The 18,602-nt window shown below is 42.5% G+C and overlaps 1 pseudogene; it reads left to right on the plus strand.

Annotated features, from left to right (window-relative positions):
• The first annotated feature begins 627 nt into the window (after positions 1–627).
• On the plus strand, positions 628–1,853 carry LOC100456421 (eukaryotic initiation factor 4A-I-like; annotated as a pseudogene).
• The last annotated feature ends 16,749 nt before the right edge of the window (positions 1,854–18,602 follow it).

Here is an 18,602-nt window from a genome sequence, read left to right on the forward strand (position 1 = left end):
ATAGATTTGATGTCTAAGATAAATAAGTTTAATTTTCTAGATAATCAAAATATCTCAGAAGTTAATTCAGACCTTCTATGTCTTGCCTAAATAAAGCTGGTAGGTAATTGTATTAGTTACCTGCTTCTGCATAACAAGTTATTCCAAAACTTAGTGCCTAAAATAATAATAAACATTTATTATCTCATGCTTTCTGTGAGTCAGGATTTGGGAATGACTTAGCTGGTGGTTCTGGCTCAGTCTGCACAGCGCTGCAGTCATCTGAAGGCTTGACTGAGGCTGGGGGATCTGCTTCTAAGATGGCATACTCATGTGTTACGCAAGCCAGTATTGGCTGCTGGTAGGACGCCTCAATTTCTCATCACATGGACCTCTCTATACAGCTGAGTGAGTGTTCTCATGACAAGGTAGCTAATTTTCCCAAAGTAAGTGATCCAAACAAGTGAGGCAGAAGCTGCAAGGTCTTTTTATAACCTAACCTGTGAAGTCACACAGTCATTTCCTCAATATCTTATTAGCTACATGGATCACCATGTGGTGAGAATCATTGGGGACCATCTTAGAGGCTGGTTATCACAGTAATCAATGTGCATTAAGAACTAATTTGTTGCTAAGTTTCTAAGGATCATGTCTGCAAGTCAGGATTCCCAATCCAGAGACAATGGCCCTGATGGGATGGAGCCCAAAGGTGTCATCGAGAGTAACTGGAATGAGATTGTTGACAGCTTTGATGACATGAACCTCTTGGAGTCCCTTCTCCGTGGCATCTACGCCTATGGTTTTGAGAAGCCCTCTGCCATCCAGCAGCGAGCCATTCTACCTTGTATCAAGGGTTATGTTGTGATCGTTCAAGCCCAATCTGGCACTGGGAAAATGGCCACATTTTCCATATCAATTCTGCATCAGATTGAACTAGATGTAAAAGCCACCCAGGCCTTGGTCCTAGCGCCCACTTGAGAATCAGCTCAGCAGATACAGAAGGTGCTCATAGCACTAGGAGACTACATGGGTGCCTCCTGTCACACCTGTATTGGGGGCACCAACGTTCGTGCTGAGGTACAGAAACTGCAGATGGAAGCTCCCCATATAATTGTGGGTACCCCGGCCATGTGTTTGATATGCTTAACCGGAGATACCTGTCTCCCAAATACATCAAGATGTTTGTACTGGACAAAGCTGATGAAATGGTAAGCCATGGATTCAAGGACCAGATCTAGACATATTCCAAAAGCTCAACAGAAACACCCAGGTAGTTTTGCCATCAGCTACAATGCCTTCTGATGTGCTTGAGGTGACCAAGAAGTTCATGAGGGACCACATTTGGATTCTTGTCAAGAAAGAAGAGTTGACCCTGGAGGGTATCTGCCAATTCTACATCAACATGGAACGAGAAGAGTGGAAGCTGGACACACTGCGTGACTTGTATGAAACCCTGACCATCACCCAGGCAGTTATCTTCCTCAACACCCGAAGGAAGGTGGACTGGCTCACCGAGAAGATGCATGCTCGAGATTTCACTGTCTCTGCCATGCATGGAGATATGGACCAAAAGGAACGAGACATGATCATGCGGGAGTTTCATTCTGGCTCTAGCAGAGTTTTGATTATCACTGACCTGCTGGCCAGAGGCATTGATGTGCAGCAGGGTTCTTTAGTCATCAACTATGACCTTCCCACCAACAGGGAAAACTATATCCACAGAATCGGTCGAGGTGGACAGTTTGGCCATAAAGGTGTGGCTATTAACATGGGGACAGAAGAAGACAAGAGGACTCTTTGAGACATCGAGACCTTCTACAACACCTTCATTGAGGAAATGCCCCTCAATATTGCTGACCTCATCTGAGGGGCTGTCCTGCTTCCTAGCACCAGCCAGTGTTCAATCTTGGGGGGCTGAGGAGCAGCAGGTCTGCGGGAGGGAAGGGAGCCAAGGGATGGACATCTGTCATTTTTTTCTGTGAATAAATGTCACTTTTTGAGGCAAAAAAAAGAATGAATTTTTCCAAAAGAAAAAGTTGCTCATATGGAGAGCATAAAACACACTGTAGCATATATTCTATAAAATATGGTATGGTAGATTGTTACAGTGATGGTCCTCAATACATCACATCTCTCTGAACTCATGTCCTTGCATAGTTCCCTCTCACATTGATGCTAGGTTTGGTGGTGTGACTTGCTTCAATCAATGGGATATTAGCAACAGTGATACAAGCAGAGGCTTGTAAAGCAAATTTACAGTGGGACCTACTCTCTCTAGCTGGTGGGGATTTTTCCTTCAATATGTAAACAGCCCAAGCTAGCCTCCTAGAGGGCAAAAGAACACAGGGAGGGAGACTCAGCCAGCCCAGCCTTTCTAGCCAACAAGACCTGGCCACATGATTGAGCACCGCCAACACCACTCAGAGCACAGATTAGCTGGCCTAGCTTAGCACAGTCCAAATTACTAACCCATAAATTAGTGAGCAAATGAATAGTTGTTTTAAGCCACTGTGTTTTGAGATCAGGGGCAGGTAAATGGCATTACTGTTGTTTTTGTTTCCCTCTCCGTGACTCTCACCCTCACTGCTGCCTGCCAGGCCAGGTAGTGGTTGTGAGGGAGGAGGATCTGGGAGGAGACCTGACAGATGACAGAAATAGCCTCATTGGGAATCAACTGCACTCCATCTGCACGTCCCGATGGTCCTATCAGTTGCTAATAATCAAAAGCCAAAAGCCTTTCACTGTGTACTTAATGGAATCTTCTGTAAAACCCTTTCCATGTACCTGAACACTACCTGGGTCACTGCTATAGGCTGTAAAAGAACTTTACAAGCCCAGCTATGTGCAGAGAAAGGGACCCTTTAAATATTTTTTAGTCCATGCATGCTAGCCTGTTATCTTTCCTCAAAGCAATCCATTCTCACCAACATATAGGAAAGAACTGAGTCCCAAATTCATCCTTATGATCATGTAATTTTTCTCTATGGAAATATTACTCAGCTCCTTCATGGGGGTGGGGGAGGGGAATGGGATGTTTCTACCCATTTCATTGCACTTGCTATCTTTCTTGATAGATGAGTACCTAAATGAAAGTACTCACCTATTATCAATAGGGCACATGTATTGAGCTAATGATCTAATAGAAGAGATGGATTTTTGCTGCTATCCTCTCTCCTTTGTGATCAACACATATATGTAGAGAAAGCTCTGAGGCTCTTTATTCTAAGCAAGTGTGGTGAACAGTAACACCTGCCACTTGGGCTTAAGGAGGCATCGAGAAACAGAAAATCAGACAGACATGATTTGCATAATGGTTCCAGAATTTAGGGTTTGATTTTGGGCAAGCTACTTAACCTCTCTGAGTCTCATCTAGAAAATAAGGACGAAGCTATGTTCCTCACTGGCTTCAGGTAAGAATCCCTAAGGTGCTGTGTTTAAATCAGGGCCCATGATAAATGGTCTTAGTATCTGTTGGGCTCACTCCATTTTCCCTTCTTTCCCTTTAGTCACCATATGCATTGTGGGAGCTAAAGGCAGCACTTCAGTTCTGATGCTTTGTGTGACCACAGGCCAGAACCCAAGAAAAAACAGAACATGATTATTGGTGGCTATAATCAAGAATGAAAGGATCCCTTATTCTAGAAGTTTGCAGTGTCAGATGGAGCTCACTGATTCAGACTGACAGCTACAACTGGGCAAACCAGCCCGAGACAAATAACAAATGTATTAATTAGTGAAATGTAATGAATAAAGAAATGGTGCAAGAGTTTTTGGTGTGGTTGTGTGACGAATGACCCGTGCATGGCAGGTCCAGACAGGATGGGTTTTGGGGGTTGGGGGAGGAGAGAGAACCATCATCCTGGTCCAGCTTACTGGGAAAGGCTCTGTGAGAGAAGCGTGATTTTAGAATTATTTGAATATTGGTAGGAGGGGGCTTTTGGAGTGAAGCGGGTGTTCCAGGTAGAGGGTGTGGCCTGAGACACATTTCAAGGGACAGTCAGAGTAGAAGGAAGCAAACGCCCATCCACACACGATATTATTCAAAATCACTAGTGAAGGAGCAAATCACAGATGGGGTCTGTGATCTTCTGAAAAGTTGGCAAATTGAGTCTTTCAGAAATGCACAAATATGTTTCCTCTAACATGGGTATCAGTTCAGTTTAGGGCCCAGACTTAGAGTGAGGTGCACGGGGCTTGGAGCCCTTCCGAAGGGGACCAGCAGTTGAGGCCTCCATGAGGAAAAGACAAAAGGATGGGGCTAGTTTACTGGGGACAGCACACGGTGTAGGAGAGACCTGGTGCCTTCTCATTTTCTTAATGATGGCTCTGGAAAACATGTAGTTGCTGCTTCTACTGCTGTGAATGGCAGAGTGGAAGAAAGGACTTCAGCTTCAGCAGAAGAATATAGAAGAGACAAGGAAAAATCAGTGTCTCATACGACATGCAACAAAAGCACGGTTTAATCAGAGGCCCACGAAATTTCAATCCTAGGAGTTCTTTCCAGACAGGAGAAACCCGCTCTGTCTTCTTGCCTCATTTGTTCATAATCCCTCAGTTTATGACATTCAATAAATGGACATTTACAAGATCCAAATTCATAATACAGACTATAACCTTAGCATACTCAACACTCAAGGATTTGCCATGATATATTGTTCAGGTCCCATCGAGCTTAAAGTTTCAGGAAACCAGCTCCCTCCCCCTGGAATTTTCTACTGGATTTCCCATAGACTCTGCTGCAGTTCTGCTCTCTGTTCCGCTCAGACAGATCTTTGCCTTTCTTCAAACCAGCAATTGCCTTCCAAAGGGGCTCACACAAACTGCAACTGAGCTGCTGGAGAGATATTCCCCTGTCATAGAATGTGGAGGAGGGAGACTGGAGGTGGAGGGTTTCTGCAGCAGCTAGGAGCAAAGATATTCACACTCATAATTTTTGGGGGTCAATTCTTAAAATAGATTATATAGATGTTACGGCAGAGACTGCTGTATGTTCACCAAATCCTGTCTCTTCTTCCTCCCAGCATACAGTGAGTCGACATTTTTCAGTTTATTTTGCAGCCAGTTGGAGCTGTATGATGAGTCCTGGGGAATTAGAAATGATGTGTGCTGCTTCCAAGCCTGGCCCTTAAAAAACTCCTGCAAGATCCTCCATGTTCTCTCTTTTTCTTCCTTTGACTACTGGCCAGATCCAGAAGATCTAGTGAAGGACAATAAGCCCTTGGGGACAGCAGACCCGACCATCTGGGTCTGGTCAGCGGCTAAGGGAAAAAAGAGGACTATAAAGCCCTAGGCGACAGAAGAGCCTCTTGCTGGAAGGAGACTGAGTCCTGAGTACATGCATGGAACATCCGTTCCCCCACCAATTCACACGGGACTACGATAAGAGGAAAATAAACTTTGATTGTGTTGGGCCACTGAGATGTAGGAGGCTGTTTGTTACAGTACTTGGTCTACCCTGGCTAATGCACATGGAGATTAGAGAGTGCCTCCGGTCTGGGCTCTATACACCAGTGTGTGTTAAAATGGGTGCCTCAGGCGAAGGCCTGGCCAAGCAGCCTGAGCTATGAGGCCAGAAATGATTAATGGAAATAAATAGATGTTTAAAGAAATTAGGGGTAGCATCAGGTGAAAAAGTAAGGTAACACCTCAAAATCTATTCCATGCCAAGAGAATTCAATTTGTAAATAATATTATTTTCAACAAATGGTGCTAGGACAACTGAATATCCACATGCAAAAGAATAAAGTTGGATCTTTCCCTTACACTGTACACAAAAATTCCTCCAAATATATCATAGACCTAAATTTAAGAGCTAAAGCTACAAAACTCCTAGAAGAAAACAGGAGTAAGTCTTTGTGGACTTGGGTTAGGCAAAGCCTTCTTAGATATATAATACCAAAAGCACAGCAATAACAAAAATAAATTGGACTTCCATCAAAATTAAAAACCTTTGTGATTCAAAGGACACAATCAAGAAAGTGAAGACAAGCCACACAATGGGAGAAAATAATTACAAATCATATATTTCATAAGCAACTTGAATCCAGAAGTGTTACAACTCAACAATAAAAAAGACAACTCGATTTAAAAATGAGCAAATAATTGGAATGAAAATTTCTCCAAAGAAGATATACAAATGGCCAATAAGCCCACGAAAAGATGCTCAACATTACTAGTCATTAAGAAAATACAAATCAAAACCACAATGAGATACCATCTCACACCCACTAGGATGCCTAAAATAAAGAAATCAGATAACAAGTACTGGTGAGGGTGTAGAGAGATTGGAACCCTTGTATATTGCTGGTGGAAACGTAAAATGGTACAGCCTCTTTGGGAAATATTTTGCAGTTCTTCAAATAGTTAAACACAGAGTTAGCATATTACCCCCAAAATTTCACTCCTAGGTAGGTGAATACTCAACATAAATGAAAACTTATGCGCACATAAAATCTTGTACATGAATACTCATAGCAGCATTTATTCATAATAGTCAAAAAGTGGAAACAATCCAAATATCCATCAACTGATGAAAGGATAAAAAAAAGGTAGTATATCCAACCAAGGGAATATTATGCAGCAATAAAAAGGAATGAAGTATGTACTGACAAATACTGCAACATGGATGAACCTTGAAAACATTATGTTATGTCAAAGAAGTGGGTCAGAAAAGGCCATCTATTGTATGGTGCCATTTACATGAAATGTCCAGATAGACAAATCTCTGGAGACCAAAAGAAGACTAGTGGTTGCCTCATTCTTGGAGGGGAGAGGAGAGGGAAGACTAAGGGGAAATGGAGAGCGACTGCTAATGTGCATAGGGTTTCTTCTTTTTTTTTTAAATTATACTTTAAGTTTTAGGGTACATGTGCACACGTGCAGGTTAGTTACATATGTATACATGTGCCATGTTGGTGTGCTGCACCCATTAACTCTTCATTTAACATTAGGTATATCTCCTAACGCTATCCCTCCCTCATACCCCGCCCCCCCACAACAGGCCCCGGTGTGTGATGTTCCCCTTCCTGTGTCCATGTGTTCTCATTGTTCAATTCCCATCTATGAGTGAGAACATGTGGTGTTTGGTTTTTTGTCCTTGCGATAGTTTGCTGAGAATGATGGTTTCCAGCTTCATCCATGTCCCTACAAAGGACATGAACTTATCATTTTTTATGGCTGCATAGTATTCCACAGTGTATATGTGCCACATTCTCTTAATCCAGTCTATCATTGTTGGACATTTGGGTTGGTTCCAAGTCTTTGCTATTGTGAATAGTGCCGCAATAAACATACGTGTGCATGTGTCTTTATAGCAGCATGATTTATAATTCTTTGGGTATATACCCAGTAATGGGATGGCTGGGTCAAATGGTATTTCTATTTCCTTTTTTTTTTTTTTGAGACGGAGTCTCACTCTGTTGCCCAGGCTGGAGTGCAATGGCACGATCTCGGCTCACTGCAACCTCTGCTTCCTGGGTTCAAGCGATTCTCCTGCCTCAGCCTCTCAAGTAGCTGGGATTACAGGCATGCACTACCACGCCTGGCTAATTTTTGTATTTTTAGTAGAAACAGGGTTTCACCATGTTGGCCAGGCTGGTCTCGAACTCCTGACCTCAGGCAATCCGACTGCTTCAGCCTGCCAAAGTGCTGGGATTACAGGCGTGAGCCACTGCACCCAGCCCCAAGGTTTCTTTTTAGGGTGTTGAGCATGTTCTAAAATTGATTGTGGTGTCAGCTGCACAACTTTGTGAATATACTAAAAATCATTGTACACTTTAAATGAGTGAATTATATGGTCTGTGAATTATATATTAATAAAGCTGTTAACACTCTCTTCTGAATTATTTTCTATTTCATTGCATAATGAAATATTTCCAACTACAGAATGTCGTAATGCCCCAATACACAACAATTGTGCTGCAAATGAAGGGCCAATATTATGGTCCAGCACACATTACTCAGGATAGCTGTCCTCAGAGGCCACCAAGCTGGACTGCCCACAGCACCCAAAGGCCCATGGAAACTTAAGCAAATCTATTCCTAGGAAACTTCTGAGGGTCTTTTGCAGTGATGTGCTAGTAAATGTTTAATAGCTGACTCTGGTGGGGGTGGAAAAACATGAGGCCACTAAGCATAGGGGTTGAGGAAGAGACAGGTGGTAACATTCCACCTATAATACTTCCACCATACAGATTTAACAGATATAAGTAACCTCAAAAGCATACCAAATAGTAAAACATGTAATAATTATGAGTTTTGAGCATTTAACACTTTTATTTTTAATATAATTTATTTAATTGTAAGTTTGTATAATTTTTAGTAACGGATGTGTTTATCAGCCGCTTGGTAAATTTCCTGAAAACTTAGTGATTGGCTCTCATGAGCTGGTCTCCAGCGACCACTGGGTCTCTAAGTTTATTTCAGTCTGTGGCTGGTTACAGGAAGAGAAGGAACAAATGAGCAAAGTTTCTCTCTCTTCTTACACTCCCATGTCAAGCATGCCTTTCCCTTGAATCAACAGAACTCCCCTGCCTCCCTAATCCAGAATCAGGCAGTTCCCAGAAGACTGTAAATTGATTGGGAGTTTCCTTTTTCTTCTTATTTAAAAGAAATTTCTGGCTTTATGGTTCTACTCACCATATTCACCTTCATCCCCTAATATTCCGCCCCATCCCAGGTCCATGGCCAAGTAAAAATAACAAGGGAACAAGAAGAGGGCAGGCAGGGGCTCCAGCTCATTTACTACCTTCTGTATATTCTTCAGAAGGATGATGCTCAGGTCCCTTCAGTTCACAATCAATAAATTTTGAAGTTACAAGTAATTTGGCTTGAATCTATCACCTCCCCACCCAGAGTCAAGTGAACCATGAGTGGCAGTTCCGTGCAAAAGGTCTGCAGACATTTTCAGGTTGTTGGCCCTAAAAGCTTGAGGTTATATGTTTAGAACAAAATTCAGGCTTGTTTTGTTTGTCTCTTTGGTTTGTCAAAACAAATTGAACCTTTAAGTACAGAGCGACGGTTGCTCATGGCCTCCTAAGAAGACAAGGGTACGGAGGCCTCTCCCTTCTTCTCCTAGTGAGCTGGTGCCCATCCCGGGCCCCCCAGGGAAGATGAAGCAGTCCTACCTCGATACCCCCACAGCTCTTTGTTTACTTTTCCATTACTGCACTCAGTCAATAAATACTTACTGAGAACCCAGTATGTGCTAGGTAGCTAGATATACAGTCATGAAATGAACAAGTGTCTGTCCCCAGGGCCCTAGAAGTCTATTGGGAGAACTCATCACTTTGACTTCTGGCTCCTCATGTACCTCACATACAGGTTTAAGTCTGCTACATGAGGAGTCCGTACCACACACCATGAGGGGTTTCTAGAGCACTATCGTGGGTACTCAGAAAAGTTTGTTGAACGAATGAAATGGATCTATAGAGGAGGCTATTACACGGGCCCAAGTCTCTGAAAGCTCTTAATGAAAGATCTACCCTAAAGGCACCTGAAAGTCTTTAATCTCCCAGAATCCAGCCAGAAATATCCCAATTGAAATCTTCCCCATGACTTACTCACGTATCCTTAAGCCACAGATTGACTTCATAGCCACAGATCCGTGAATTAATACGTAAATCAGTAACTTAAGAGCAGCTTAAATTTCTGGGTCAGAGACACCCTGAAGAGAGAGCAAAATGATTGTTTAAAAGACGTTTTAAGATTCCTGGAGGCTGCAGGAAGAAGGAGACTTCTGGGAGGGGGTCTATTTTCAACCAGCCATTGCATAAGAACTTAAGAAAAGGGTTTTTTGTTGTTGTTGTTGTTAATTGAAAGAAAAAATGGGAACCAAAGAACAGATGGGTATTTTCCAAACCCTTTCAGCCATGCCTTTGTATCATCCGCATCACTGTAAATATATGGGACCCAAAGTCAAACACCCGTGAAGAGATGCATAAACACTCAGAGCCCATGTACACACTTACACATGTGCAGTCACCGATGACCTGGAGGACCACGGGGGTCTTTTGATTCTAACAAATGAGCTCTGGAAAAGAGAAAAGTATTTCACAGGCAACACTGAATAGCAATTTTACAGTCATAGTTAGTATAAACCCACTGGACTTTTATTAATTAGGTTCATTCTGTTGTGACATTTAAAATGATCTCCTTGATGTCTGATTTTGCACAAATCAAATGGGACCTGCCTATTTTGGAGCATAGGTTATCTGCTGTAGTGAATGCCTCTTTTTGTCTATAGAGAAATATTCTGGAAAGGTCGTTGTATATGTCCCGTCCACAGTAGCTTTAAATCAAATAGGAAAAACAATTAGAAAACAAAAATCTATCCACATAGTGCATCACATGACTGTACGAACCACTAGATGTCTATAGTAATAGTAACTGCTTCACTTGTACAAGGAAGTACTATCTTCATGGTCATTTAAGAGATGGAGCTTTAGGTACCGCAGCTCTGCATCCATGGGATCACAGAATGAGTTAGAAGGCATCTTACAGGTCTCTTTTAGAGACAGGAGGGCTTAGAATTAGAGAGTTGAATATAGGGGACACTTCACAAAGTAAGCAAGGACACTGAGTATTGTATAGGCACGGAAACTGAGGCCTGCAAAGATTTTGACACTCATATGGGGTCCATCAGCATCCTTAGTTAAATTAAATTACATAGGTGTTTGCTTTTGCAAATCTACTCTCCATCTTTCTTCTGCTGTTTGTTCTAGGAGGCTCATCTGCATGGGCTACGTCAGTGGTTCTCAAAGTGTGGTCCCCACTTGTTAACTTGTTAAAATGTTAACTTGTTAAAAACGCAAATTCTCAGGCCTCACCAGAACCTACTGAATCAGAAACGTTGGGGTGGGGTCCAGTAATCTGTGTTGTACCAGGCCTTCCAGGGAGTGCTGATGTTAGAGAGCCCTGGACGACATCAGACAGGCCGCTTAGCCACGGGTTTCCCTTTTGGCCTTGGCAGGTGAGGAACACTGGCAGGAGGTCCCAGATAGGAGTGAGTTCAGGGTTGTTTTTTCCCAGATTCATTCCTTGTGGGATTGTCTAGGACTGGCTGCAGCAGGGCACCAATGTCACTGTACTTCCGAAAGCAGCCACTGAGCAATGTGGCCCCTTCCTTCCAGAGCCGGGACCCACTCCCTCTCCTCACCCTGTAGGTCTGGGGATGGTAACAGTCCCAGTTACTTGCTCCAATACACTGCTCTCTTCCTCATGGTTCCCCTACACCCCACTCACATCTTTGTAAAGTGTCCCTATATTTGGCCCTCCTCTAATTCTAATTTAGGTGTGCCATCTGGGATATTCACCTGGTTCATATCCAGATAGAAAGTTGCTTGTCTGGGTCATGGGAATGGAGCACGGCGTGGCCTCACAAGACTTTTCTCAGATGGGATAAGAATCTATCTTATCCCAAATGGCACTGGGATATTCCTAAATACCATATTTATAGCAAAAACTCATAAAACATATTGATAACAAATATGACCATGACATTTATTGGGTCATTCCCAAGACAAAATGTATTTCTCCCCATAGATGGCCTATCTAGAGTTTATTTTTTTCTTCCTCTCCCCTCTCATTGGTAGGTACCATGTGGCAAAAAACTTGGCTTGCCCTGGCTCAAGACCCTCTCCAAGAGCCCTGATTGGTCTTTATCTCCTAAACCCTTGGCTCACAAACTCTTTTCTCTTAAATCTACCCTGCTTCTTCTTGTTTGTTTTTATATTGTGATAAAATACACATAATCTAAAATTTACTATCTTGATTATCTTCAAGTGTACAGCTCAGTAGCATTAAGTACATTCACATTGTTGTGTTACCATCCACCACCATCCTCCCACAGAACTCTTTTCCTCTTGTAAAACTGAAACTCTGTATCTATTAAACAGCTCCTCACTTCCCCTCCCTAATCCCAGGCCCTGGGAACCACCATTCTACTTTCTGTCTCTATAAATTTGATGACTAAGTACCTCGATATGAGTGGAATCTACTGTATTTGTCTTTTGGTAACTGGCTAATTTAACTTAGCATCATATTCTCAAGGTTCATCCATGTTGTAGCACGTGTCAGAATTTCCTTGTAAGGTTAAATAATGTTTCATTGCATGTATGTATCACATTTTGTTTATCCATTCACTGTTGATGGGCACTTGGGTTGGTTGCTTCCACGTTTTAGCTATTATGAGTAATGCTACTATGAACATGAGTGTACAAACATCTCCTTGAGATTCTGCTTTCAATTCTTTGGGGTATATACCTAGAAGCGGAATTGCTGGATCATATAGTAGCTCTACTTTAAATTTTTCAAGGAACTGTCATACTGTTTCCTATAGTGGCTGCATCATTTTACATTCCCACCAAGTGCACACGAGTTCCAATTGCTCCACATCCTCACCAACACGTTAATTATTTTTTATAGTAGCCATCCTAATGAGTGTGAAATGGTATCTCACTGTGGTTCTGTTTTTATAAATCTGCCAGGTTATAATGCTATTTCCCCCACCTAGAATGTAATCCCTCTATGCCTATTAAATATCTTGCCAGTTGAAATCAATCTCCTCCAGCTTCCTATTATCTTAACATGTTGTACTTTTATTTTAACACCTACCACCCCCTCCCTTATGCTCTCCATGGTTTTCTCTCTTTTGTTTTTTTTTTATTTGCCTGTCTGCTCAATTTGGATGCAAGTTTGAGGACAGATGTCTTGGATTGTTCATCTTTATATCTCCCAGTGTGTTTAGCCCAAGGCGTTACAAACTGCAGGCTCTAAAATCCCAACTGACTTGAAATACTGAAGGCCATCCACTTAGTGGAAAACCCAAAACCAGACCCAGGTTTTGGGCCTCACTCTTAGTTCAGTGCTCTTTCTGCTGGTGAGGGACATTAGAACCACATTAAAAATAAACATGTGTCATGTCTGAAAAAGAGATGTGGCTTCCTGACATTGATTACTCACTTTCAATTTCTTCCTTAACATATTCACACACACAGAAAAACACCAACATTGTGCTTTCAAGCCCACAAAGTTCATGCTGTGGTCCACGAAGATCAGAGTAACGGGCTTTCTGGCAATCAGCTCTAAATTGGTGCCACATCCTGCACTAATGGCCCTGCCTTTAGACCAGATGGAGGCAGATGTTTTGTAGTTTTCCTCATTGTCGCTTGCCCTGGTGTGTTTTGTTTTCATCCTGATGTGTTTCAGTGCGCTTCCCCTCCTTTGAGGAATTAATGCGCATGTATTGTCTATCCTGATAAAGATATCTGTGTTCTCAAAGAAAATTCAGAAGCTAAGTTAAAGGGCAGGAACTCGATCTAGCCTGGTGTTACAGTCTTTGGCGATACTGTAAGGAACTGGCCCAAGCATCTTCCATTCATCCCCCATTTTCCTTTAATCTGGGGAATGGGTTCATTCACTGTTTTGCATTCATGTCAACTCTTCACGGTTTTATCCACAGGGCTTTCCCAGAGATTAGGATTCAGCCCCTGATCCAGCGGCCAACATCCTGCTGACAAGACTGCCATAAGCGCCAAGGACCACTCAGATCTTCAAGAAAGCAGCTCTTCTTATCACATCAGGGAAGAGGCCTCTGTTTGGCAGTAAAGCAGCAAGTGGGATGTGGTGAGAGCACAGGATAAAGGCTACTTCCTGTCTTCAGTCTCTTTGATTTCTTTAAAGACTCTCCAGAGGGAAGTAGATAGAGATGGGAAAGCCCACATTCTTCCTTTTAAAGGACTTCTCAGGGAACTCACCGCTCTTAGCTGCTGTCCGGGTTTGAGTTAGTCATCTTACTGTTAGTTCCATCCACCCTTTGAATAGGCCTGTGATTGTGTTAGAGGTCACACGGACAACCTAAAGAACTTGCATTCAACCGTTTCCTTCCTAATTGACGTTGCTGGGCCTCAGTGGCAGGGCCATGTGTCAACAGCCAAAACATCTCCATTGTGTTTTTACTTGTAAGTTAATGAATCAATGGCTGTTGATTTTGGAGGCATATCTCGATCCCTTAGGTGGGTGCTCCTGCCCTCCCAGCCACCCTAATTTCCTGTCAGTGCTTGTCCCAGTGGGAATACCACACATCTCATCTCATCTGTGTCTTGGAGAGATAGGGCACGTCAGGGATTTTCCAGGACTGTGCTGCCATTTTCCATGAAAACATCCAGGCGTTCCCTTGTTAGGCATTACTTCCTTTTATCACCAGGCTCCCTCCTAGTCAGAGGTACTTTTCTCAGTCAATTTCAAGCCTCAAGGTCATAGATTCCCTGATAAAGACTTCCCTCTCATTGTAGTTGCTTCTTGCCCTCATTTCTGAGGACTAGACCCCAAGCCAGAAGACAAACATTGGGGGCAGTTGCCATCATTTGATTCAAAAATACACTGAAGTGGGAGTCCAATCTGAGATTTAAGGTTTATTCTCTGTATCTTCATTCACTGGCGTGTCCATGCCACGATAATAAGACCATCCCACCACCATGGGACAAGAAGAGGAGGGAGGCAATTATGGAACAGGGTTTAACGGTGAAGACTTTAGAATCACACTGCCCAGGCTCCTTACTTGTCTCTGCCATTGTTTGCGTAACCTCAGGCAAGTCTAAAAGTCAGTTTGTCCATCTGTAAAATGGAGATATCCCATTTAATCTCACAACAATCATGTAAACCTAATTCCGCTAAAACATTTAGTGAAGTATTAGGCACAGAGTAAGTAGAGGATGTTGTTTTTATCTCATATTAAGTCATTAGTCATCTGAAAGAGTGCATATATATAACCTGGTATGGTTATAAGAAGTCATTTCCAGAGCCTTCTTCCATAGTCAGCTAGGATCACTGGAGCATCAAGCGGTACCCGTCAGGTTTATTCTCAACCCCCCAAGTGTTTGCTATTCTTGTTTTGTAAATCCAGTTCCTCTGTTGCCCAAATCTACCTTTGTCCAGAGGCTCACTGTCTACCCCATTCAGAATCTGATGGGTGAAACTACATCAGTGGGGAAGCTATTGTAAGATGTGAATTAATTCAGTTACAGCATACGCTGGCCCCAGTGTGAGACATTAGGGGCAAAACCTTGAGCCAGGCAGACGTGGTCTCTGACCTCAAGGAGCTTACAGTTTGGATTAGAGAGTAATATAGTTCCTTCTGCTTCAGCCACAACAGCTTCTTTACCATCTCCTGAATATGTCAAGCACATTTCTGCCCCAGAGCTTTTGCAATGGCTGCTTCCACACTTGAACATTACCCTCCCAGACACCTTCACGATGTGTTCCCTCCAGTCCTTCAAATCTCTAATCAAATGTTCTCTTGTTGTCATTTGTGGGATCTCCATGTGATGAGCCCCTGGTCAGCTGCAGCAGTTTTCTGGCTAAGTCACCTCTGAGGCTACACCTGTGTCTGCACCATCCTTCCTCCCCCATACTTCACAAATGTCTTCTTGGCCATTGAAACCACCTCCACAATCTTCCTGTCTTCCCTGGAATCTCTTCGGCAAGAAAGGTGATTTCCTTGTGACCCCACCCTGACTAAGTATGTTCCACCCACGATGCATTCCCTGAAATACACCTTCCTTGTAGCTGGCACCAAGTGAATTGTCTGCTGTTTGCCCTTGGTTCCTCCGCATGTCTGTGGGCTGATTTATCAGTATGCTTCCAGAGGTCAAGAACTATCTGTTTATTTATACAAGTATCATTACGAGGTAAATGCATAAATAAGCCAAACGAGAAAACACAGATAAACTTAGCGCTTATCCCAGAGAAGTGACAATGGAGAGTAGTTACTGGTATTAAAGGACAGATTGTTTTCAATGATGCAGTTTTTCTTTGAGAAGTAGTGTGTGAATGTGATATTCAAGGTGAATTCTCTCCCCAGCCACATGTATCCCCATTTGCAGGTGGCCACTGTTGCCTGTTGCATGTGCTTTTTTTTTTTTCCAAAGGTTTTATAACGAGCTTAAGTAGGGGTTTCACTATGGAAGACAAATTACTACAATCTGCTTCATAGTCACATGTGGAAATGACTCTCTTTCCTTCTCTCCTCATCCCAGCCAATGCCTTTTTTCACTTTCCCACTGAGTTACTTCAATCCAAAGGAAAAAATAAAACAATGTAACAAAAAGAGTTTAAATGAATGTACACTACCCACTGTAGACAACTTTATAAAGAATTGCACTTAGCTGAGAGCAGCAGGGTCCTCCTGGCTGCTGAGATGTTAGCCTGAAGCCAATTCCTCTATGATGTAATTTCTTCACTAATGAAAAGGTATATGGAATTATAATATTGGATATAATTACGTATTTTAAAGTGTATTATAGGCTGGGCATGGTAGCTCACATCTGTAATCCCAGCACTTTGGGAGGCCAAGGTGGGTGGATCACCAAAGGTCAGGAGTTCGAGACCAGCCAGGCCAACATGGCAAAAGCCCATCTCTACCAAAAAATACAAAAATTAGCTGGGCGTGGTGGGTGCCTGTAATCCCAGTTACTTGAGAGGCTGAGGCAGGAGAATCGCTTGAACTCGAGAGGCAGAGGTTGCAGTGAGCCGAGATGGGGCCCCTGCACTCCAGCCTGGGCAACAGAGCAAGAGACCCTGTCTCAAAAATAAATAAATAAATAAATAAATAAATAAAGTCTATTATAGAAAAAAATCCATCTACACTAGACACCAGTAAAAATGTATATATATAAAATATATGAATATATGTATACTTATATATAAAGTATACGTATATTTTAAGGTGGTAGGACTATAATTTCTTTTTTGGGGCGGGCGATGGAGTCTCGCTCTGTTGCCCAGGCTGGAGTGCAGTGGTGCAGTCTCAGCTCACTGCAACCTCCACCTCCCGGGTTCAAGCGATTCTCCCACCTCAGCCTCCCGAGTAGCTGGGACTACAGGCACGTGCCACCACACCCAGCTAATTTTTGTATTTTTAGTAGAGGTGGGGTTGGCCAGGCTGGTCTCAAACTCCTGACCTCAGGTGATCTGCCCACCTTGGCCTCCCAAAGTGCTGGGATTACAGGCATGAGCCACCGCGCCCAGCCTAATTTTTATATTTAAATTTTATTTTTTGTATTTTTATAATGAAAAATATAGAATATACCTTACAATTTATAATATTTTGTTTGATTTAATTTATCTGGCTCTCACTCTGCATGTGTATTTAAATATTAATTATACAGCATTGAGAAAAGAAAAGTAATAAACTCTTGGATTCAAATATATTCAGCAAACGAAATCCATTCCCTTCCTGTCTATATGTTTATTTCTTGGGAGCACAGAGCGTACCATACAAAGTGGTGATTCTCTTGCTTACCTGAATACTGGGATCACCTGGAGAACTTTAGAAAAAGACTAATGTTTAAGTCCCAAGAGCAAAGATTTTGATGTAGTTGCTCTGCAGTGTGGCCTGGTTTGGGATTTTTTAAAGCCTCCCAAGTAATTGTAATTTGCATTGAAGGTCGAAAACCTCTGATTTAAAAAAGAAAACAGGAATGAACACCACTGAGAATTCATCAGAATAAAGCATCTAAGAGAGTATCTTTATAGAATACAACCCACCTTGTTTTGCAGTTCAAGAATGAAAAATGCTCCAGAATTTAAAAAACTTATTAAAAATAATAATGACCCCCGCTACTTAATATGTGCCTGGCAATTTTACATCTGTCATCTCTAATCATCATAAGAACACTGAAAGGTAAATAGCATGAGGCCCATCTTTTAAAATTAAATAGTTACATATTTATTTATTTCCCTCCAACTTTTATTTTAGGTTTGGGGGTACCTATGTGCAGATTTGTTACATGGGTGAATTGCATGTTGCTGGGTTTTGCTGTGCAAATTATTTCATCACCCAGATAGTGATCACAGTACCTGATCAGGTAGTTTGTCAGTCCTCACCCTCCTCCCACCCTCCAACTTCAAGTAGGCCCCAGTGCCTATGGTTCCCTTCTTCATGTCCATGCGTACTCAGTGTCTAGCTCCCACTTGTGAATGAGAACATGCAGTATTTGGTTTTCTGTTCCTGCATTAATTTGCTTAGGATAATGGCCTCCAGCTGCAACCACGTTGCTGCAAAGAACATGATCTCATTCTTTTTTATGGCTGTGTAGTACTCCATGGTGTACATGTACCCCATTTTCTTTATCCAGTCCACTGTTGATGGGCATCTAGGTTGATTTCCTGTCTTCGCTATTGTGAACAGTGCTACAATGAACACATGCGTGCATGTATCTTTATGATGAGTGATTTTTTTTTTTTTTTTTGAGACAGTCTCACTCTGTCACCCAGGCTGGAATGCAGGGGCGCGATCTCGGCTCACTGCAACCTCCGCCTCCCAGGTTCACGCCATTCTCCTGCCTCAGCCTCCTGAGTAGCTGGGATTACAGGCACCCGCCATCATGCCCAGCTAATTTTTGTATTTTTAGTAGAGACGGGGTTTCACCATGTTGGTCAGGCTGATCTGGAACTCCTGACCTTGTGAGTGATGAGTGATTTATATTCCTTTGAATATATACCCAGTAATGGGATTGCTGGGTCAAATGGCAGTTCTATTTTAATTCTTTGAGAAATCTCCAAACTGCTTTCCACAGTGGCTGAACTAATTTACATTCCCACCAGCAATATAAGTGCTCTCTTTT

This window comes from Pongo abelii, chromosome 14 (genome assembly GCF_028885655.2).
Source record: "Pongo abelii isolate AG06213 chromosome 14, NHGRI_mPonAbe1-v2.0_pri, whole genome shotgun sequence".
Lineage (NCBI taxonomy): Eukaryota > Metazoa > Chordata > Mammalia > Primates > Hominidae > Pongo > Pongo abelii.